Here is a 23,684-nt window from a genome sequence, read left to right on the forward strand (position 1 = left end):
ACCATCAAAACTAAAATGTTACATGGAACCCAAGCACTCCTGTCAAAGACAAACCTGTCTAGTAGCCTAGCCAACTTTGAAAGGTGACATCAGGAATCGAAGACTTCACAAATGTAATGCCAAACATCAGCATGTTCCAACAAGGCCTACAAGCACTCTAAAAAAAAGAAAAAAATGGGTCGCGACTTGATGAACATGAACATGGGACATTGTGGGTCCCAAAGCCAGAGCAGTTAAGAACCACTGATCTACAGAATACTCTGTCTGAGAACATGAGATTCAGCATAATCTCCCATATGGTGATCTTATCAAGATAACAAAGATCCATGATGTAGCCTCACCCAGGGCCAAGACGCAAACTGAGGTGCAAATGACATCAATCCATTGAAGTATGTTCATGAGAGCAGGCCATCGAGAAACATCCGAGGCAAGGGAGAGACATAATTATCATATAGGACAACAAAAGGTCACCAGATGGCACGTCTGTTAGAAGCCTAATTCATTTACATTTAAAGTGTGGGAGGTACTTTGAAAAAAAATATATGGTGAACGTTTGAGAAGCTCTGTGTTCAGTCTAGCACCTTGTGTACTCGGAGTGTGTTCCACATGCTTTGTTACTGCTTTTTACTGGAATTTAGTGCTTAGGCTCATACAGTACAGACAGACAAAACATACAGTAAGACAGCATACACAGCACAAGACATCTATCGGAACTCCCCCTATTAACGTCGGTCCCGTATTTCCGCCGTCTTGCGTGTATGTCACTTAATATCCATTTCTATACAAACCAAGACGGCGGATTCCTAAAGAAACGCAAGCACCCACACCATAGGTGTATCTAAATTAGCTATGTATCAAAAATGACATTTTACTGTGACTTGAAGAGCTATAAACAGTGTTGTAAGGCTGCGTGTACACAACCACTTGGAGCTCCAGTGGAATTTTAATTTCATGACGAGAATTTTCTGTCTAACCGTTCATGTGCCGTTGAAACGGCGTAAATAGGCGACCCATCAGGCCAGCACTATAACTCCGAGCGTGGTAAACAAAATCGGATATTTAAGGCAGTAAATGCTCCCGTTAAGAACCAAACCAGATTTTGTTCAAATCTACACACCTATGGCTTCTGAAAAATGCAAGGTTCATTTAGCAAATGTTATTTTAAAGTGTTAAAAAACATTGTTGTTTTAGAATTTCCAAACAAAAGTGGTGATAATTAGGGGTGTTACGATACACAGAGGATAGAATAAAATGCAAATTGATAAAATACAGGAGTGTCTGGAGCCCTATAGTTAAATACATTAGGGCAATTCCACGGAAAATTGACTTTTTGTCACATCCAACGCCAGTGAAATGCCCATTTTTATGATGTGAATGATAACATTAATTTTTTGTATTTTTTCTCATGTACATTGTTCAGCCAAAGAAAACATGCTCAAATTTAATGTAATCATTCATATCATACCATACCATCACATTTATTTGGCGTTATGGATGAAAAAACGTAATTTTCCATGGAATTGCCCATTACTTACACAATAAAACAAAATAAAAAAGACAAATAAAACAAAACAGTAGTGTTAGTGCCTTAAAACCGACTCTATATATACTGTAGGGATGGGTCGCTCGACACACAGTCCCGACACACGTCTTGAGCTCGCAAAACACTAGTGCTTCAAAACACTGCTCCGGAGCCTATCTTGAAATGAGGTTGTCACGTGACCTATTGAAACGAAGCTTCGTTACCTCACTGACACGTCATGCAGGTCTCAAAACACAGCACTCACTCAAATAGCAGTGATTCTTGAGATTAGGGACAAAACATTTTCTAAAAGAATATTTTGAAGATTTTCAAAAGCTATGAACACATCTTTGTTAAATGTAGCTTTGGCTATCTAACCATGTTTTGGTACAACCTCCCAGTTGTAAATTTTTTTAATAAATTACATGTTTGCTGGACCCGCACTCGATTTTTGTCAACACCATCAGACACATAGCCTAGAAATCCTATTGCGTGCAGAGGGAATTTGAAAGACAACTGATTATCCCGCCCCTCGGACTGAGCACTGCGAACGGTGAGTGCCCAGACCCTACATTTTAATGTGGGTCTGGCTCGCCAGGCTATCAGACACATAGAAATGTCTATAAAATGATTTTTTGAATAACTTCCCACAAATAGTTTGACTTTGAGTTTGAGTCTCTTAACAATGCACACACGTTTTGAAATTAATTATATCACATTTTTGAAGTCAGAAAGGTCAGTGCATACAGTTTTGGTTGTACAGGTTTTAAAGTTTTGTTTTTAACCTTCATAATGAACAGTGATATTTAAAAGCATAAAAATTACACATGAACTTTGGAAATGTATTGGTTTAATGGACAAATATCCTTGAGGGACCAGATCAGCTATTTAAAAAAAAAAAAATGTAAAGTCCATCTGACGGAGTTGACAATATCAACAGAGGGATATTTTACATTCAAAATGACTACTGAACCCTCACAAATACCAAGAATAGGTAACAGACGACTCACATGTTCCTCTTAACCATCCATCCATTACCTTGGCAGATATACAGTGCCTATAAAAAGTATTCACCCCCTTGGATATTTCCCCATTTACTTTATAAATTAAATCTTTATCAATTTAATTTGTTTTTTTACAATCATTTACAAAAAAACTGAAAAAAAGTGAAAGCAGATTTAAACAAATGTACAAAACACTGATGATGTTGACACAAATTCTGATGGTGTTGACATCTGACGGAGTTGACAAAATGTTCCTTATATCACATGTATTTTATACAAGAATCAGTTTTTTAGCATATCTGTTGCCTGTGACTTTCATAATCTTCTTAAAATTAAGCCTTAATTACAGAACGTTTCACAAATGGGTAACACTTTATTTGAAGGGGGCTACACAAGGGTGACATGTAACCGTCATAAGAATGACATGACACATGTCATGCACATTAATGACACATTATTGATGTTTATGACTGTTGTCATAATGTGTCATTCGGTTTTTGGAATGTCAAGTTGACATTGTTTGGGTGTCATCATTATAACAACTTGACATTAGCCAAAATGACATTATTTGAGGGTGTCTCTGTCATGACAACTTGACATTAGCCAAGAAAATGTAAACTGTTTACAATATTGTCATGGCAACTTGACATTAGCCAAGAAAGAAATGTAAAATTGACATATAACTGTGTTTGGCCTGACTCATCTTCTAGGTTTGTGAAGTTGTGGGCCGGAATAATTGATTGTCATTGTAAAATGTATCGAGAGAGTAATTGAATTGAATTGTTGCCCTGCTATGCAGGTTGTTTTTTGTTCGGATGCATGATTTGAGAGAGTTCCATTGGACAAATTTGCCATTGGACACGGGACGGGAGGCATAAAAGCAGAGGGCGCGAATGATCATCTTGCCTGTGACACAAACTGCTTCTACTCACCATTTCTTAATTTCATTGTACAGATAAGCGTGAGATCTCATCACACTTTAAAAAATATATATAAACATATATATATACACTACCCAGGTAGATGGACATTAGTTTATTATTTTGGGGTTATTTTAGCAGAGCTCTGAGGTCATTTTATTTTAGATTTTTCTCAACTTCTGTGAAACTTGTGTTGAAAACTAAGAGAAATACTGATTTTCACAACTAAAAGGACAGAAAAGAGAAACAAGGTCATACTGTTTGATGTTTAATAAATGCCTGCTGTTCTGGGTAAACTATTTTGGTACTTTCATTTGTCTACTCCTCTTGTGAAAAGTTCCTAAGAAAGGCAGCGCTTCATTCTACATTATAATAAGTGCCCCTTACACAGACATACAAAAAACAAATATGGCGTCTCAGGGGGAATTGAACCCCTCAGTCCCTCAAAACACACCTTAAAATGATTGAATGGTACTACTAGTTAGGAATCCGCCATCGTAATGGTGTGTTGGGTAGACTCGTGCATTTGAAAAAGCTGCAGAAATGATGGCAATGAAATGGTTGCTTAAAGACAAGTATGTGAATAGTTTAATGCATGTTCCACATGCACAGTTAGGTTAGCTGGCATGGTCACATGTCCATGTATTATGGTTTTGTAAAATTCATTGCTGAAATAAACCCTTTTTGGTATTGTATGGTATTTGTTGTCATTATAGTTGAAATTAGACTCAATGACCCAGAAATGTAAAATGTACAGAAATAGGACCAACATGATAGTGTAATGGCACTTAATGACATGTTCAGGAAATATCTCAGATGGTTCACTGTACTTTAGGTCAAAGGTAAGTATTCATGACACTGTCAGGAAACTATTTTGGTGTGCAATAGTTCTTTGTGACAGCTTAATGACAAGTCAAAACTGTACCACTGTAGTTGAGGTCAAGAAAAGTATTCATGACCAATTTAATGGTGTCATGACAGCCAATTGTTCAGGCCCATCACTTCACAAACCTAGAAGATAGGTCAGGCCAAACACAGTTATATGAACTTGTTCATGTAATAATTAAACAATTATGTCAAGTTGTCATGATAATATCATGCCAAGGAAAGTATTCATGACACAATTATTATGGCGTCATGACAGTCAATTGTTCAGGCCAATCACTTCACAAACCTAGAAGATAAGTCAGGCCAAACACATATGTCAAGTTGTCATGACAATATCATGCCAAACACCTTGCATTTCTTTCTTGGATAATGTCAAGTTGTCATGAAAATATTGTAAACGGGTTACATTTTCTTGGCTAATGTCAAGTTGTCATGACAAAGACACCGTCAAATAATGTAATCTTGGCTAATGTCAAATTGTCATAATGATGACACCCAAACAATGTCACCTTGACATTCCAAAAACCGAATGACACATTATGACAACAGTCATAAACATCAATAATGTGTCATTAATGCACATGACATGTGTCATGTCATTCTTATGACGATTACATGTCACCCTTATGTAGACCCCCTCAAATCTTTTCGGACACATTATGGTTGTGACATGCCAGGTGTTAATAGATGGATAGTAAATATATTAAATACACGAGATTTGAAAAACTTACCAGAACTAGAAAGGTATCATGACATGAGGAAGAACTAGGAAGTGCTAAAGGGGTCCTCTGTGTTTTAGCTGCCCACAATTATTCCTGATTTCTTTCATTATCAAAAAAGTCTAACGGTGTTGACCAAAACTCCGGACACAAGTTCAACTGACATAAAAGTACATTTAAAACATATACAATTTCTAACTTTTGATACTGATGAAATTATTTACTTAAATATATACATTATAATCATTATGATACATTTTGCATTACTTTTAGATATTTTTATGGTATGTTGAAATGAGGAAATCTGCTTCCGGACATGGGGTTTTCCAGGCACTGACTACATTCTATATCATTTAGAACAAAAACTATTTATGAGGCAACATGAAATCAATATTTTTACCCCCAAACCTTGTTTTATCTGGCGGATATGTTTTGTCCCTGATCTCAAGAATCACTGATAGGTAAACTGTTAATGCATTATAATTATATACAAGTATATATATATTATATATAAGTAGTGAGTATATACTCTTTTGATTCCGTGAGAGAAATTTGGTCTCTGCATTTTTTCCCAACCCGTGAATTAGTTAAACACACTCGGCACACAGTGAGGTGAAGCACACACTAATCCCGGCGCAGTGAGCTGCCTGCAACAACAGCGGCGCTCGAGGAGCAGTGAGGGGTTAGGTGCCTTGCTCAGGGGCACTTCAGCCGTGCCTACTGGTCGGGGTTCGAACCGGCAACCCTCCGGTTTTAAGTCCGAAGCGCTAACCAGTAGGCCACAGCTGCCCCTACACAATGTCTAACATAAGTCTGTGTATCCCCCATCTTCATGCTCTGGCTAGACGCCGAATCCATTTGTTTTGAGAATAATGGCTGGCTGATGAAGTTATTGGCTGGCTAGCCGGCTCAGCCAAAACCTAAATAGCTGCTGCAGCCGCCAAACTTTTCATGGCTACTAATGGCTGAAGCTGCCACTTGTCTGTTATATTGATATCAATATTTCCAAACAATGCATGGCTTACACAATATTGCTACAACATACTGTAACAAACTGCAAAGTTGTCTCAGAATGGTTTTATTGGTTACGCACCAAAACACACGAACGTCATTACACAGGCAACACAAGGGAGGTCAATTAAACAAGCACGATACACAAACAGGGTAGTCACATACGATACACGGGGTAAACACATGAGGTACAACATAAAGAAAGACTATACCAGCTAACACATACATGACAAGGTAAACGCAATTACTCTCACTAAAACCAACATCAACATTACACACACACACATACACTGCACAGCACTATGGGAATTCAGTCATGAACCAGCTAGGCTTAGTTCACTACAATACAATAGGCTAGCTACAATGTAATAATAATAAAAAACATGATTTTACTTTCACAAATTATGTAGCCTATTTATTTTGTTATCTGTAGGCTACTAAACCATTTCAAGTAGGCTAATAATGTCCCTGTAGTCAACACTTGTCAAACTTCACAAAGTAACGTTATCCATATATTTATGACATGTAATTCGCTATTCAATATAGTTAATGGGTCATTCCACGTCAATTCAACCAGGGCCCACGCACTTATGTCTCAAAAAATTCTGAAAAATTACCAGGTGTACCTATGTTACCCAGGAGACACACTGTAAAATTACTTTTATGTAAGATCAATACTTTCCAAGATACAGCCAGTTTTACAGGGGGAGGGGGGTGTCGATTTTGTTCGGCCTCTTTTTTTTGTCAAAGTTCACAAGCCCAAAGCACAAGAAGTTGATCAAAATTTTATTGGAGTTTTTGGCTGGGCTCTGTTTAGGCCTTCTAAATCTAATTCCGATATATTATTAGCCGATAAGTGAAAAACTGAAAATATTATTATCGGTCCGATAACAGAATTCTGGCCGATAATTTGCGCCGATATTTTTTAAAGTCCTAATTTAGGCCTACGTAAGGTCCGTCTGGCTACACTGAGCTACTTGAGCTTTGTTGGCTATACTTTTTCCTCAATATAATGTCAGCAGTGTGAATGTATTTCACCACTCAAACAAAATCTGTGGATATGCGTTCATTTGGGAATCTGTGCATCTCAAAATCCTCTCGTGAATGATCCGCCATTTAACCTTAACAGAGCGGAGCTCAGCCCTATCTAGAGCCGTCTTGTGCTGGTGTGTTTGCACTTTACCGCGCTGGTCGGGGAAACAAATAAACAAACTCGTTAGTGGAATGAGTACATAAGTAGGCCTAGTTCTAAGTTGTGTTTCTAGTATTATATTTGCATTACTTTAGCTTGGGTTTTGTATTATTACCTAGAAATATGCTAACCATTCGTGCTTCAGTTCCAGACTGGTCATCATAATAAGTTATTAAAATCTTCGGGGCTAACTCCTTTCATTTCTGCTGCAGCAGGTTGTGCGCAACAGAGTAGACGGACATAAGATACAGTCTAAGGAGTTGCAGCTTTATTCAGTTACCCACAGTTAAAACTAAACCTAAGTTTCCCTCACAAACTCTGATTTGGTCGCTATACTGTAGCTTATTCCAAGCTGAGCCGTTTATGAGCGTTTAGTCCTAAATGAAAACGATTCAAACTCTCTAGCCACTCACTCGCAATTTACTGACGTCAGGTTCAATTAAAGGAGCCACACATACTGTAGGGCTAGGCTACTGTTATGTTGTTGACTGCCGTACTATTGAGGACTATTATGAGTTCTGTCCATCATTTGGTGGTAGGTAAAATTACTGCAATAAAATTATGCTTATTAAATGCTTTCCCCAAATCACTTTTCACAATTTTCACAAAAAGAGTAATATTATCGGTTATCGTATCGGTATCGGCCACAACAAACCAATAAATATCGGTTATTGGCCCTAAAATTCCATATCGGTGCATCTCTAGTGCTAACCCAATAGTATGCTAACAATACCCTATTCTTGTTACGTCTGACACAGGAGGAGATCGGAGGCAGGTAAGTATCGTGAAGTCGAAGGTCTTTAATTCTCTCCGCAAAGTTGGACATTCAAAACAAGGAGATTTCAGCAAACAAAAACCAAAATGCATATAAACAACGATAGCTCTGGAGTAACAGAGAAACACGGTGTCTTCCAACGAGACCAGACAGAGAATGCAAGTTTGAGTCCAACTTAAATAGCTTGGCTAACGAGGATTCAGTTCAGCTGGGGAGTGGCCTTCAGGTGTGGAGGATAATTGAAATGTAGATGAGGGTAAGTGGATCATGGAACCAATTAGAAAACAGGGGAATTGGATCTGATTGATGATTGCTGTTGTGGTTGCTGTGATGAGGTGAGCAAGGGGTTTCGTGGAGTCGTGACAGTACTCCCCCCCTCCAGCCACCATCTCCATGGACGAGGGTGCCCGGCGAGGTGGCCGACCACGGGGACGCAGCGCAGATTGACTGGGGTGAGCACTATGGAATTCTTCGAGCAGGGTGGGGTCCAAGATGTCATGGCGACGAACCCAGGAGCGTACCCGTCCCAGTCAACCAGGTACTCGAGGCGACCACCACGGCGCCGGGATTTGAGAATCTGGCGGACAGCATAGATGGGACCCTCGTCCAGGAGGAGTGGCGATGGAGGAGGCACAGCAACCCCAGGGTCTGTAGAGGACAAAGAGTCAGGTGAGTAACATGGTTTCAATAGAGACACATGAAACACTGGGTGAATCTTATACTCAGGTGGGAGTTGGAGACGGTAAGTAAGGGTTGATCTGGTGGGAGATTACGAAGGGGCCTATATATTTAGGTCTGAGTTTCTTGCAGGAGTGCCGCATCCGAAGGTCCCGTGTGGAGAGCCACACCTTCTGCCCCACGATGTAGACAGGGGCCTGTGTTCGGCGGGTCAGCATAGTGGCAGCGGGCGCCGAGAGCCCTTTGCAGTTGACGGTGGGCTCGGGCCCACACTCTCTCACTCTCTCTGAACCACTGGTTGACTGCAGGGACTTCCGAGGATTCCCCTGACCATGGAAACATGGGCGTTTGATGGCCGAGCACACACTGGAATGGTGTCAATCCTGTGGAGGGTTGCCGGAGGGAATTCTGGGCATATTCCGCCCAGGGTAGGAATAGACTCCAGCTTGCGGGGTGGCGCTGGCAGTATGTGCGGAGAAAGCGACATACCTCTTGTATTTTGCGCTCGGTTTGTCCGTTGGTCTGGGGATGGTAGCCGGATGACAAACTCACAGTCACCCCCAGTAGACGAAGGAAAGCACGCCAAAACCAGGATATGAACTGGGGGCCTCGATCCGAAACGATGTCCTCTGGCAATCCAAAGTTCCGGAAGACCTGAGTGAAGAGGGCTTCAGCTGTCTCCTGTGCTGTTGGGACTCCTTTCATGGGGATCAATTTACATGCCTTCGAGAAGCGGTCTACCACCACCAGGATGCTTGTGTGGCCATTGGAGGAAGGCAGGTCAGTGGCATAATCTATGCCAAGATGTGTCCAGGGTCTGTGTGGAATTGGCAGAGGAACTAGTTTCCCTGTCGGCAGGTGACGAGGGGTCTTTGCCATGGCGCAATCAGCACAGCTGCGAACAAACTGTTGGACATCTCTTGACATACCAGGCCACCAGTATCTGTCACAGAGAAGGGTCAGTGTAGCGCTTACGCCGGGATGTCCGGTGCCTGGTATGGAGTGTGCAGAGGTGAGGAGGGAAGGCCGGATAGTTTGCGGAACATAGGTCCGGTTGGCAGGAGTGTTGGTTGGTGCCGGGTCGGTTACTGAGGCTTCACGGATTTCTTCATCCAGGGTCCACTGGATGTGGCTCACTATTGCACTGGGTGGCAGGATTTTCTCTGGTTCTTCTGGTGCATTTGCTGGAGAGTGAACACGGGAAAGAGCGTCTGCACGACCATTGAGAGTGCCGGGGCGATATTGGATGGTGAATTGGAATCTAGTGAAGAAGAGAGCCCATCTGGCCTGGTGGGAGTTTAACCTCTTGGCTTCACGTAGGTATTGCAGGTTTTTGTGATCGGGGAGCACAGTAAAGGGGAACTTTGCTCCTTCGAGCCAGTGGCGCCACTCCTCTAGTGCCAGCTTGATGGCCAAGAGTTCTCTATTTCCGATATCGTAATTGCTCTCAGCAGGACTCATCTTCTTTGAAAAGAATGCACAGGGACGGAGACGGGGCGGCTCACCATGTGGTTGTGACAGAACGGCTCCCACCCCAGTAGTTGAGGCATCCACTTCTACTGTGAATGGAAGTTCCGGATATGGGTGGCACAGCAGAGGAGCGGTTGTGAAGGCATTCTTGAGATGGAGGAAGGCGTGTGTAGCGGCGGGGTTCCATATCAGGTGTTTGGGCTTGTTGCGTAAGAGGGAAGTGAGCGGAGTAGCTAGTTGGCTGAAGTTGTGAATGAACCGTCTGTAGAAGTTGGTGAATCCAAGGAATCTCTGAGCTGCTTGATTGTTTCCGTTGAGGCCAGGATTGGACCGGCTGACCTTGTCTTGATCCATACTTACTCCCTGGGAGTGGATGTTGTAGCCCAAGAACTGGGTGGTGGACTGGTGAAACTGACATTTCTCTGCTTTGAGGAACAACTGGTGTTCTCGGAGTCTGGTGAGAACTTGGGTGACAAGGTGGGTGTGGCTGGGCAGGTCTGGGGAATGGATCAATATGTCGTCAATGTACACGATCACGAATTTGTGGAGGAAATCTCTGAATATTTCATTCATGAACCCCTGAACACGGATGGCGATTGGCTAGCCATATGGCATTACCTTGTACTCGTGAGTGGCCAGTGGGCTTAACAAATGGCGCTTCCACTGCTCCCCTTCGGATGCGCACTAGGTTATAGGCACTCCTGAGATCTAATTTGGAGAAGATTGTGGATCCTTGGAGGGACTCCAAGGCAGCCGGCACCAAGGGTAGAGGATAGCGGAACTTGACGGTGGCCTTGTTCAGGATTCTGTAGTCCACACAGGGCCGTAGACCTCTATCCTTTTTTGAAATGAAGAAGAATGGCGAGGCAGCTGGGGACTTTGAAGGTTGGATGTAGCCTTGGCGCAGTGACTCCTCAATGTAGGTTTCCATGGCTGCCTGCTCTGGGAGAGAGAGTGGGTAGATTTTCCCGTTCGGCAGGGGTTGTCCGGGGATAAGATCTATTGCACAATCCCAGGGACGATGTGGGGGGAGTGCAGTGGCACGTTGTGGGCTGAACACATCTTGGAACCCAGAGTAGTGTGAGGGGATCTGGACTTGGTGGTTTTGATTTGGGCTTTCCACTGACGTTGCACATAGAGGGACTACTCTAGTGAGAGGGAGCTGCGGAAAGCAGCGGTCTTGGCAGGCTTCACCCCAGCGCAGGATCTCACCGAGGCCCAAGGACACTATGGGGGCATGTACCATCAGCCATGGTCTCCCTAACACTAGATCAATCTGGGATTCCTCTAGGACATGGAAGCAGATGTCTTCGACATGTAAGGCCCCTAGCCTAAGTTGGAGGGAGGATGTCTGTGAGGTCACTTGCCTGGTAGAGAGAGGTTTTCCCATTACTGATTGCTGAGCCGGAATCGAGGAGGGCATGAACAAGGTGGGTTAAGTCAGACATGCAAAGCTGGGCAGAGATCATCAACGGCTTTAAATGAATGCCAGGAGAAGAGACTGCGCTCACCATGAGTCTTGGAGGTCTAGTTGGACAGTGTGAGATCATGTGACCCTTCTCTCCACAGTAGAGGCAGAGCTGGTTCTCCATGCACCGGCGTCTCTCTGTGGGGGACAGTCGAATGGTATCCACCTCCATGGCTTCTTCTGATTGCTCCGGGCTGTTCACGGACGGCGCAATGGCGGACCTTCCAGGACCCAGAAAGCAGCTCTCTCTCCTATGAGAGACTCGAATTGCGAGTTGGATGAACCGCTCAAGACCAATGGTGTCATCATACGCAGCCAGATGGAGGCGTAGGGAGGGATTCAGGCCTTGTCGGAACACTGTGATGAGGGCCACTTCGTTCCATCCGCTTGCTGCGGCCAGTGTTCGGAACTGCAGGGCATACTCAGTAATGGGCTGTCTTCCCTGTCGAAGGGCGTACAGTCGGGCCTGCAGGGACGAATCACCATCAGACTGAAGACTTCTTTGACTTGATCCATGAAGCGCTGAGCGGTAGTGGTGACTGGGCCTGGGGTATTCCAGATGGTCTCGGCCCACTGAAGTGCTCTGCCCGACAGGAGGGAGATGATGTAGGCTATCTTGGACCTCTCGGTGGGATACCGAGCATTGGAGAAGAAATCCCTTACAGCTTTCTGGAGACCCGGAGTAGGTCGCTGGGTTGGCAACAGGAGCAGCATGGATGAGCTGAGGAAGCTGTGGTGCGGGATTGGGAGCTTGCGCTGGAGCGTTGACCGGAACAGGAGTTGGAGCGAGAGCGGGAACTGGCACAGGAACCTCCATTGGCACAGGGACTGAATTCTGCCTTCGGAATTCTTCCTCCAACACCTGGAAGGCATTTGCTTGCTGGGTTGTTGAAGGCTCCATGCCTGGTCTGGTCTTCTGTTACGTCTGACACAGGAGGAGATCGGAGGCAGGTAAGTATCGTGAAGTCAAAGGTCTTTAATTCTCTCCGCAAACTTGGACATTCAAAACAAGGAGATTTCAGCAAACAAAAACCGAAATGCATATAAACAACGATAGCTCTGGAGTAACAGAGAAACACAGCGTCTTCCAACGAGACCAGACAGAGAATGCAAGTTTGAGTCCAACTTAAATAGCTTGGCTAACGAGGATTCAGTTCAGCTGGGGAGTGGCCTTCAGGTGTGGAGGATAATTGGAATGCAGATGAGGGTAAGTGGATCATGGAACCAATTAGAAAACAGGGGAATTGGATCTGATTGATGATTGCTGTTGTGGTTGCTGTGATGAGGTGAGGTTTCGTGGAGTCGTGACAATTCTAGTGTGCTAACCTCCACAACCCAACAGTATTCTAACAGTAGTATTCTAGTGCGCTAATCTCTACAACTCAATAGTATTCTAACAATACTCTATTCTACAGGACTATGCATGTCATGGATAAGATGAAGGGTCTAATAATGGAAGGCAGTGTTTCCCACAGAATGGAATTGTATTTGTTGTGGTAGGTGAAGGGGGGTGGGTTCTGTGTTGGAGTCAATAAGATGAACAGCCTATAATTATGCAGTTATACTTGCCTTGCACGACAAGTAGCTGTAACGTTATAGTGTGCTAACCTCCACAACCCAACAGTATTCTTAACAGTATTCTATTCTAGTATGCTAACCTCCACAACCCAACTGAAGGAACTGTAGGGGGCGATGTGGGTCGAGGTAGAGTGAGTGTGTGGCGAGCAGGCAGAGCCTCGGTCAGAAGGCTCAGTGGTATGGAGTGATGACACGGAGATGGCAGGTTTCGGTGCAACACAAGTGAACTTTATTTGAGTTTCAATTCATCTGTTCTTTTGTTCTTTACTTGTATGTGTGCTGCATCAAAGAGGAAACAAACAGAAAATGGAGTAATCAGTGAAATGGGGTAAATCAGTACAGATCCCAACTCACAAACAAACCAATTGACATTTGAACAATAAACTGAAATCATATGGCTATATAAGGTACAACTAAACAATACTTGACATCCCAAGTCAACCAACATCACCTAATCATCTCTCACATGGGACTCCAACACACCAAACCAACAAACAAAGACCTTAACTTTACACATGATGGCAGAGCCACTCTACAAAATGATAAACATCACAAAAGTCATAGTGAGGGTCATTAAAGTGATGACTTACGTTAACTCAAAGACGGACACAGAGCAGGACACACTGGAGTGCTGGGTTGAGATGAACAAAAGAGTGAACTGAGGGCGAGCAAACAATTTATCCTGGTCTGAGCCCCTGCTCCGGAGCTACAGGGTTTCCCAGCAGGTAAACTGGGTGTGGTTAGGTGGCAGAGCCAAACAATCATGCAATTTCTCCACAGCACTTTCACCTCAAGCCCTCCTTACACTGACAGACTTTGGAAAGATTTGCAAAGATTTGGAAAAGATTTTTGAAAGACAGTCTCAGACCCTCTCACATCTAAAGACAAGTAGTAGAGTTTTAAGTCACAGACTATGATTTTGCAATGACTAGGGATCTTGCAGGGTCACTATTTACAAGACTGCAACACGATTCCTTTAAATCATTACCCATCGTGCAATAGATAAACTGGAACTGAAAATTATAGCCTACTAAACTCAAAGTCGTATTTTCGTGTTTCTGCAGCATTGTTTCATGCGTGACATCCTAATGACATATAGAGTTGTTCTGTCAAGTGGAAGAGCCAACTAAATATGTATAAGAAATGACAAATATTATAAGAATAACAAATAATTATAGGCTACAGCTGTGTCGGAGTCAATAAGATAGACAGCCTATAATTATACAGTTATACTTGCCTTGCATTACAAGTCCATATTGACAAGTAGCTGTAATGTTATAGTGTGCTAACCTCCACAACTGTACAGCATTCTATCGTAGTATGCTGACATCCACAACCCAACAGTATTCTAACACTATTGCTTCAAGTGGGATTTGAACTCTCAACCTAAGGATCACCAGTACAAGGCATTATCCCACTGAGCCACTGTCAATCCTACATGTTGGCCAGTCACATTCACATGGTGAAAATGTGTATTGGTAAACACACAACAAGAAAAACTCCAAGCATGGAGGGGCAATTAGACATTTGTAGAGACACTAATAGATGAAATATAAATATGATAGACTTAATGATGAAGGAAAAATAGTAAACAAAGAAGTTCCCCTGAATGTCATAGAGTGTCTCGGCATTCTGATTCTGATGAGTGTGAATGTTGATTGGCTGATGTCATTCAGGTGCTGTTCAATGGTGTGAATCTTAAATGACCAATAGCATGTGCAGCTTGATCCTAAAGTTCTAACAGGGATTTGAACACTCAACATAAGAAACACCAGTACAAGGCATTATCCCACTGAGCCACTAACAATCATACACATTGAGTAGTCACATTCACATGGTGAAAATGTGTGTTGGTAAACACACAAGAAAAACTCCAAGCATACATTTGACAATAAAATAAAGGGCTTTCCTGAAAGAGTACACCTGAAATCTTTTTGAAATTCTGGGGCAATTAGACATTTGTAGAGAAGAACACTAATGGATGAAATATAAATATGATAGACTTAATGATGAAGGAAAAATAGTAAACAAAGAAGTTCCCTTTAATGTCAGAGTGTCTCGGCATTCTGATTCTTGGCAACTAATGACTGTGTATGTTGATTGCCTGATGTCATTCAGGTGCTGTTCAATGGTGTGAATCTTCAATAACCAATAGTATTTGAGCTAGAGCCTAAAGCACTACCGGGGATTCGAACTCTCAACCTAACAAACACCAGCACTAGGCATTGTCCCACTGAGCCACTGACAATCCTACATTTTTGACAGTCACATTCACATGGTGAAAATGTGTGTTGGCAAACACACAACATAAAGAAAATTCCTAGCATACATTTGACAATAGAATTAAGGGCTTTATAAAAAAGAGTACAGATCTGAAAATGTGCACTGTTAATGGTATCCACATAATTATGGTTGTATGGTTGTTCTCCACGAAAAAAAATACTCATATAGGAATATAGGTGATATAGGAGAAATGGGCTGAGTGGTCGAACTTTATTGGTCTATATCTCTGAAATGGAACAACCTATCCAAATTCTTTTGATAACTTTTGTGAGGCTTTGTCTAAACATTGTCTGTGAGAATTTTGGTGAAGATTGGATCATTTTTGAAGCCTGTGAAACTTTTTATGATGTTTAGCTTTTCTCTGAAATTGTGGCAAAAGTAAACATTTTTAGAGCATAAGACCAGGATGAAAAAGATGCATCTGAATGTAGAGATTAATATGATGAAAGAATTTTGAGTCTAGGTCAATCTGGTAAGGAGAAATAAGCATTTTTGACAAGAGCGCCACCTTTGGGTGCAGTACCCCAAATTTTGGGTTATGGTTAGTGGGGGGTACTGGTAACAATACTTGAACATGTGAAGTTTCTAGGACTTACGGTTTATAGGAATATAGGTGATCTAGGAAAAATGGCCTAAGTGGTCTAACTTTATTGGCCTATATCTCTGAAATGGAACAAAATATCAAAATTTTGAACGATAACTTTTGTGAGGCTTGGTCTAAACATTGTCTGTGAGAATTTTGGTGAAGATTTGATTATTTTTGAAGAGTGTGAAACTTTTTATAATGTTTACTTTTGACACAATTTCATGGAAAAGCCAAACATTTTTAGACCATAAGAGCAGGGCCAAAAAGATGCATCTGAGTTTAGAGATTAATATGAAAGAATTTTGAGTCTAGGTCAATCTGATAAGGAGAAATTAGCATAATTAACTTTTTTCCCCAATAGCCCCACCTTTGGGTGCAGTACCCCAAATTTTGGGTTATGGGCAGAGGGGGGTACTTGTAACCATACCTGAAAATTTGAAGAGTTTTGGAGTTACGGTTTAGGCTGCAGTATGACTTTTACAGAATTTTGGCCAAAAATGAACGGTACAGAAACAATAGGTGTTTCTACGCTGCTACGCAATAGCTACGCTGCTCGGACCCCTAATAATAGGAAAACGTAGAAACACAATGAGGTCCTCGCAGCTTCGCTGCTTGGCCCCCAACTACAACACCACACCGATCTAGCCAGACCGGAAACTAAACAATACGCACTGACGAATGGAATGGAACGTTGTATGTGCTGCAAACACGCCCCCTTTTAGGGGGAAGATGACTGATATAATGGAAATCTATGCTGCATCAAAGTGGAGAGCGAAACGTGCTCAAGGGCGCGGGAAGGGGGGTGAGGGTGCTGCAGCACCCCCTGCTGGCAGGAGATAGATTTTTAAAAAATATTATATATTTTTTTTTTTAAATAATTACTAATTCGCTGTCTGACATTATTTATATTTTTGTATGTGAAATGATGAGTCAAATAGCAAAAAAGGGTTATGGATAGGTTCGAAAATAGGCTACTAAAAATGAACAGTTATAGAGATCAACGTGAACGTGGGTCAGTTACTGTAAGAACCGTAGCGTGGTTTTAATCTATGTGATAGCGATCAAGTGTGTAGGCCACAGTTGATATAGGCCTACATATTCTATGCGATTTACACGTTCAAAAAACCCTGGATAAGCTGAAAGAAACTTTAATTGTGTTTTACAGTTTTGCAAAAATAATAAATGCATATGTAGCAGAATGGAATATTTCCGCCCAGTTAGGGCTCCCACCAAAGCTAGCAGATAATTGGCCAGCCCATTAGTGGTTTTGTACATAAGCTTGGTGACAGCCTTTCTGACTAGCTGGTTTCTGCTCACCTGATTTCCGCCACTCACACAGCTTGCCTGTGGATTCTCCCCCTTTGTCTGCCCAATGCTTGTTGATGGTAGGTTTCATTTCACATCGCGATGTTCTTTCATTCACTGTTGCATGTAGTAAACGTAGCCTGTTTTCACTGTAGGTAGCAGCTGCTATGTTCCTCAGCGTTTGTCTGGATAGTAGGAGGCAACTTCTATCTACTGGTATGTAGCCCTTCGAGTGTTCAGTCCCACTTTATTCATCAATTTTAGCCCTAACTTAATATTTTATTATATTACAGAGACTGTAGTTGATTGCAGCTAACAGCTGGACGGGGAACAACTACAGCTTCTGTGTGAACGCTGCTGCTTTGCCTACCGAAGTTTGCCTATATTGGGCCTGTAACTGCCCTCACGTCTCACCAACACCAGTTCCTTATTGCTGCTACTCTTTTATTGTTTCGCCTGTAGCGCTACTTACTGCTTGTACTGTTTGAGTTGCGTTAGCGGCGCATATGACGATGATCTGAACTGATATAAAGTGACTATAAAAGCTAGCCAGCTGTACTCCTAGCTGGCTAACCTGTACAAGCAAAAGGTCTGTGACGAGCGCTATTGTTTTTGTCTGTGTGTCGGATGAATGAGAGTCGAGTGATTTTATTTCTTTTCAGCTGTTTACCCATCCCCTGTTAGTCGTGTTTTGTCGATTTCTGTCCTGATTTATCACTGGCAGGAGGCCCTTCTTAGGACTGCGGATAACCAGTGCCCTGTATTTGTTACTTTATGAACTTTCTGTTATTCTGTGTATTTAGTTTTGTTTGACTGTGGTGTTGTTAACCCTCTCTGTACAAATTTCCTTGTCCCTTCCAGGAGCTGAGTGCCTATGGTGGAGGGGTTGCTCTCTTTGGGTGCTGTGTCTTGTGTGCCGTGCCGCTTTACAACACGGGTGCTGTGTGTGAACCATTTTGTGTGCGTGTGGACACGTGTGCTGTGGTGTGACCTCTCTATACCTCTCCATAGGTAGGCCTCAGCTCCAGTGGACCCTATCCTCCTCCTTCCTTTATTGTATGTCAAGTGTGAATGGGAATTGTGGTGATTGTTTGTTTTTATCTTTTGTTAATAAATTAATTTTAACGAATGAAACCACGTCTCTTGCCATCAGTCAACGAACTTGAGTGCTTTCTGTCTGAATCTGGTACTCATATTTCCCTTGGTGAAATCCCCAGGGTGGCGTAGTCGCAATGTCCATGGGTTTATACCCCTATTCGTCCCATACTGCCACACATAGCTAGTGAAATCATTTCACTATCCTAGTCGCTAAGAGAGAAATTATTAGGACACATACTTGGTTAGGGTGGGCGCAGTGGACTTGGAGTGCTGTCGCGGAACATTGGAATTTGTGGCTGCCCAGGACTTTTCTAAAACTTCTCGCTATCACTCGCACACCGCACTAAAATGACGTATTTAGCAGTCAAAATCCTAAACATGTCTGGCGGGGCGGCGATCGTCGGACATCCATTATTTTTGTTATTCAGCACCCCTGGTCAAAAATAGGTTCCCGCGCGCCTGAACGTGCGTATAGTAAACTTACTAAATCTTGAAACAAACATGAATAAAAGGCACAAAATAAGGTTGGTGTGAGTTGTCTGTGTGTTTTATGGGATTAATGTGACCATGTTCCTGTTTGCTCTCTCCAGTTTACTAACAGGGTCACGAATGTATCAATAGGCGCAGTCAAACTGCCCGTGGCTGACTATAATTAAGTTCTGCAAGCTTAACTTTACATGTCATAACATCAACTAAACATAAGTCACACATTCATTCTATCACTTGTAATATGAACGTAGCCTATTTCCTACAACTAGGTGAGATAATTGGCTGTTATACTGAAGTTCCACAGTTAGCTAGCTAGCAAGCTGACCGTTTTGCATGGGATATTATGGTAAGTGTACATGCTAAATTTGTATAATACATGGGGTATTGCAAACGAATTAGGTTGGTAATGTACATCATTACCAACCTAATTCGTGGCTGACAGGGGATGTCCTCAGGCTGCTGAGGGCCAGAGACAAAGCCTACAGAGCTGGGGATGAAGCTGGCATGAGAACAGCGAGAGCCAACCTGTCCCGTGGCATCAAGGAAGCAAAAAAGGAATACACTCACAAGATAACCACCCACTTCAAAGACCGCAGGAACGCACAAAGCCTATGGCAGGGCATTCAGGCCATCACGGACTACAAGCCCTCGCCACAGAGCTGTGAGAGCAACATCCCTCTGCTCAACATCCCTCTGCACAAAACAGCACTTGCCCACAGAAGACCCCTCCCCCTCCACACGAGCAGCCCCTGTGCCTCTCTGCCGACAGCGTGAAGAGGACACTTGCTGCTATCAACACCCGTGAAGGCAGCAGGCCCAGACAACATCCCAGGTCGTGCGCTGAAGGACTGCGCTGAGGAGCTTAAGGATGTCTTCACAGACATCTTTAACACTTCCCTGAAGCAAGCCATCATCCCATCATGTTTCAAAGCTGCCACCATCATACCTGCCGAAGAAAACTGCTCCATCCTGCTTCAATGACTACCGCCCCGTGGCACTGACACCCATCATCATGAAGTGCTTTGAGCGGCTTGTCATGTCACACATCAAATCCATTCTCCCCCCCACCCTGGACCCCTTCCAGTTTGCATACCGAGCCAAACGGTCCACAGAGGATGCAATCTGCTCTGCCCTCCACCCAGCCCTCACCCACCTGGAAAAAAGAGACTCATATGTGAGATTGCTGTTTATAGACTTCAGTTCTGCATTCAACACCATAATACCACAACAACTCATCTGCAAACTTGACAAACTGGGACTCAGTACCTACCTCTGCAACTGGCTACTGGACTTCCTCTGTCAGAGGCCTCAAGTAGTACGTGTTGGCAACAATATCTCAAGCAGCATCACACTGAGCACGGGGGGCCCCAAGGCCTGCGTGCTCAGTCCGCTGCTCTTCACCCTGCTGGCGATGACTGCACTGCAACCTACAGCAACAACCACATAGTGAAATTTGCTGACGACACATCTCTGGTGGGTCTCATCACCAAGGGCGACGAGACTCAATACAGGTTGGAGGCTCGACCTTCTGACCACGTGGTGCAGGGACAACAACCTCCTGCTGAACGCCAGCAAGACCAAGGAGATTGTTGTTGACTTCCGTAGAGGTCACACCCAACACCTGCCACTGACCATTGACGGTGCTGTGGTGGAGAGAGTGAGCAGCACCAAATTCCTGGGGGTGCACATCAGTGAAGACCTCTCCTGGACCACCAACACTGCATCACTGGCGAAGAAAGCTCAGCCGCCGCCTGTACTTCCCAAGCGGAAACTCAGGCGAGCAAGTGCTCCACCAGCCATCATGACCACATTCTACCAGGCACCATTGAGAGCATCCTCTCCAGCTGTATCGCTGTGTGGGGCGGAAGCTGCACTGAATACAACAGGAAAGCCCTGCAGCTCTTAGTGAACACAGCTGGAAGGATTATTGGTGCTTCTCTCCCCTCCCTGAAGGACATTTACACCTCCCACCTCACCCGCAAGGCGACCAAAATTGTGAGTGATGCAATTTTGCTGCTCTTATTTCTTCATTGTATGTGCCTTCTTATTTTTTACTTTTTATATTGTTTACTTGAATGTTATGTTTGTCTGTGGACCTAATTGGTAAAATATGTCTTGTCTCCACCGTGGGATAGTAGGAAACGCAATTTCGATCTCTTTGTATGTCTTGACATGTGAAGAAATTGACAATAAAGCAGACTTTGACTTTGACTTTGACATCGTTTCGACATGAGTAAGTTACATAAACACAATTCTTCATAACTGCCGTGTTAGTAAAATGATTCCTGTGAATTAATAACTAGATGTAACGTCAACGTGTGATTATAGCTGTCTTTCAATGATATAATGTTAACATGTTTTCCGCTAAAATGGGGCGTGATGCAGATCAAATGTATCTTTATGATGATGCGCCGTTAGTAGGCTACGTAAAGGCATGCTGCACACACTTGGTTGGGCTAACGAGCCGGCCAAAGAGTAGTAGCCTAGGATGACTCATTAGTTGTGTGCCGCCAAAGATTTTTTCACCGTCACTTGTTCTGTATTCAACATTCCTCTTTGGCTGCTACTATTTATGATGCACTCTGCTTTCGACATTCATTTACATTAGATTCCATTCTTTTCAATACAACTCCGCACACCAGCATCGCACTTTGCAGCCGTGTAAATCACGGTTCAGTTATATTTGGTCGCTGCTCCATAAAATCCATTGTTCATCCAGTGTTTGCCTGTTAAAAACTTCGCCGTTGATGTGTGTGGCAAGTGACAGTGCACCATAGACTGTAGGCCTATAAAATGGCAAAATGGCACTCATGTTGAAAAGTTCCTTATTTTCAACTGAACTCAAAGATAATGAATATAGTATGAATATAATATTTTCTGTTTGTTATGCCCTTTATAATGTGTGTAGGCCTACATTTTGTGCATGCACTTCTGCAGTAGCATTTATTTCAGTTTATATCAGCTATATTTCTGAAGAATATATTGTGTTGCCTCAGGTCTGCTGCACATCTTTTGAAATTTGATTTGAAATAATCAAATAGACCTATGTCTTAAAGTTCAGTTAATAAAGTAACTTGCTTTGCTTTCATTTGAATCCCAATCAAGATAAACCATAATTGCTTTATTGTTAATATGGACTCCTGGAAAGTTCAGAAATGTAAAATAATAGAATTTTAATCATATGATAAAATATGTGATTAATCGTGATTAACTATAGAAATTCAGCGATTAATCGTGATTAAACATTTTAATCGTTTGACAGCACTAAATTATACTATAACTGTTATATTACTATGCTTACATTTTTCTCTTATATTGTCCATTTTTATTGCTGGTCTCTAGACCAGGGCTCTCAAGTTTTGAAGTTTGCAAGGAGTGAGACTTTGTTTCTCAGGGGGGAGGGGTTGTGGCATTGGCACACTGCCACGCCCCCTCCCCCCTGATCGAAGTACATGAAAGTCCTACGTCTGCTTGAACTACTCGTGGTGCCACACCCCCTCCCCCCCATCAGAAGACCCACCCTCCCCATGTCCCATCGACCCAGTTTCATGAGGGAGCACAAATTCCATTATTTCAAACACACCGTTTTATTTATTCTAGAACCCTATAGTAAATAATAATAATAACATAAATGATAATAATAATTTCACCCAAATGGGCCCTTTGAACAGCAGTGGCTCATTCTGCTCTAAACAAACAGAAAACAACCCAATGAGAAAAAGAACATTTAGTCCCAAAATGGTATCTTGAACAGTGGTGGTTCTGTCCGTGTGTGTGTGTCTGTGTGTTTATGAGTGATGTGTGTTGTAAGTGTTTGTGGCAGATTTTGATGCCTTTGATGACTGATACTGGGGGCTCCCATTTAAAGCACTGTGGTTCATTATGACGTAACTGACTGGGTCCTCAACCCGTGCCTTCAGGCGCATCACTGCAAACCTCAATCTGATGCTGGTTATGTAGACCAGCCTTTCTCAAACTTCTTTGACCTGAGGCCCAGTTATGGCAGACTTTGGGGTCATAGGGCTCATCTACAGTACACGTACCCAACCCCACTCCCTCCAAATCAAATTGTCATTATCATTATCACACATTATTATGCCTATATTGTTATACATGCACTTTCACTTAAATGTTTTGTGACATGCACATCAGAGGACTGCTTTACTAATGTAAGATATAATTAGTTTCATTGCTTTTGCATGGTTGCATGATGCTTGCATAAGAAAAGAAGTACTTCTCAAAACAGCAACAATTATATGTGTTATTGTTTTGGGATGTTTCTTCCCTCATGCAAGCATCATACATTGGTAGGAAATGGAGAAAAAAAATACATGTTTTTTAATGAAGTTTAATTTGAATGCCTGAATGTAAGGATTTTTTTGGCGTAGATAGGCGTAAATCACTGATCTGTTGATCTTTAACAGATAGAAAGAAGGCTACAATACCTTTTGGCCACGTTATATTCAAATTTGACTATACAGTACTCAGTGCTATACAGTGTATTATACAGTCTCTGCTCTGTTTCTATGGAAGTTCCAAAAATCAACGTTGTTCTATTAAGTGTCGTTTAACAATTAAATAGCATTCAACAGGTTGAAGCGGAGCTTTGGTACCAACGTTATCGATTAGTTTCAGTTTCTCTCGCGCAGACGCCTGCATTGAATGAACACTCATCCCACCACTTTATTGCAGCTATGG

Source organism: Alosa alosa, chromosome 1, assembly GCF_017589495.1.
Source record: "Alosa alosa isolate M-15738 ecotype Scorff River chromosome 1, AALO_Geno_1.1, whole genome shotgun sequence".
Taxonomy (NCBI): domain Eukaryota; kingdom Metazoa; phylum Chordata; class Actinopteri; order Clupeiformes; family Clupeidae; genus Alosa; species Alosa alosa.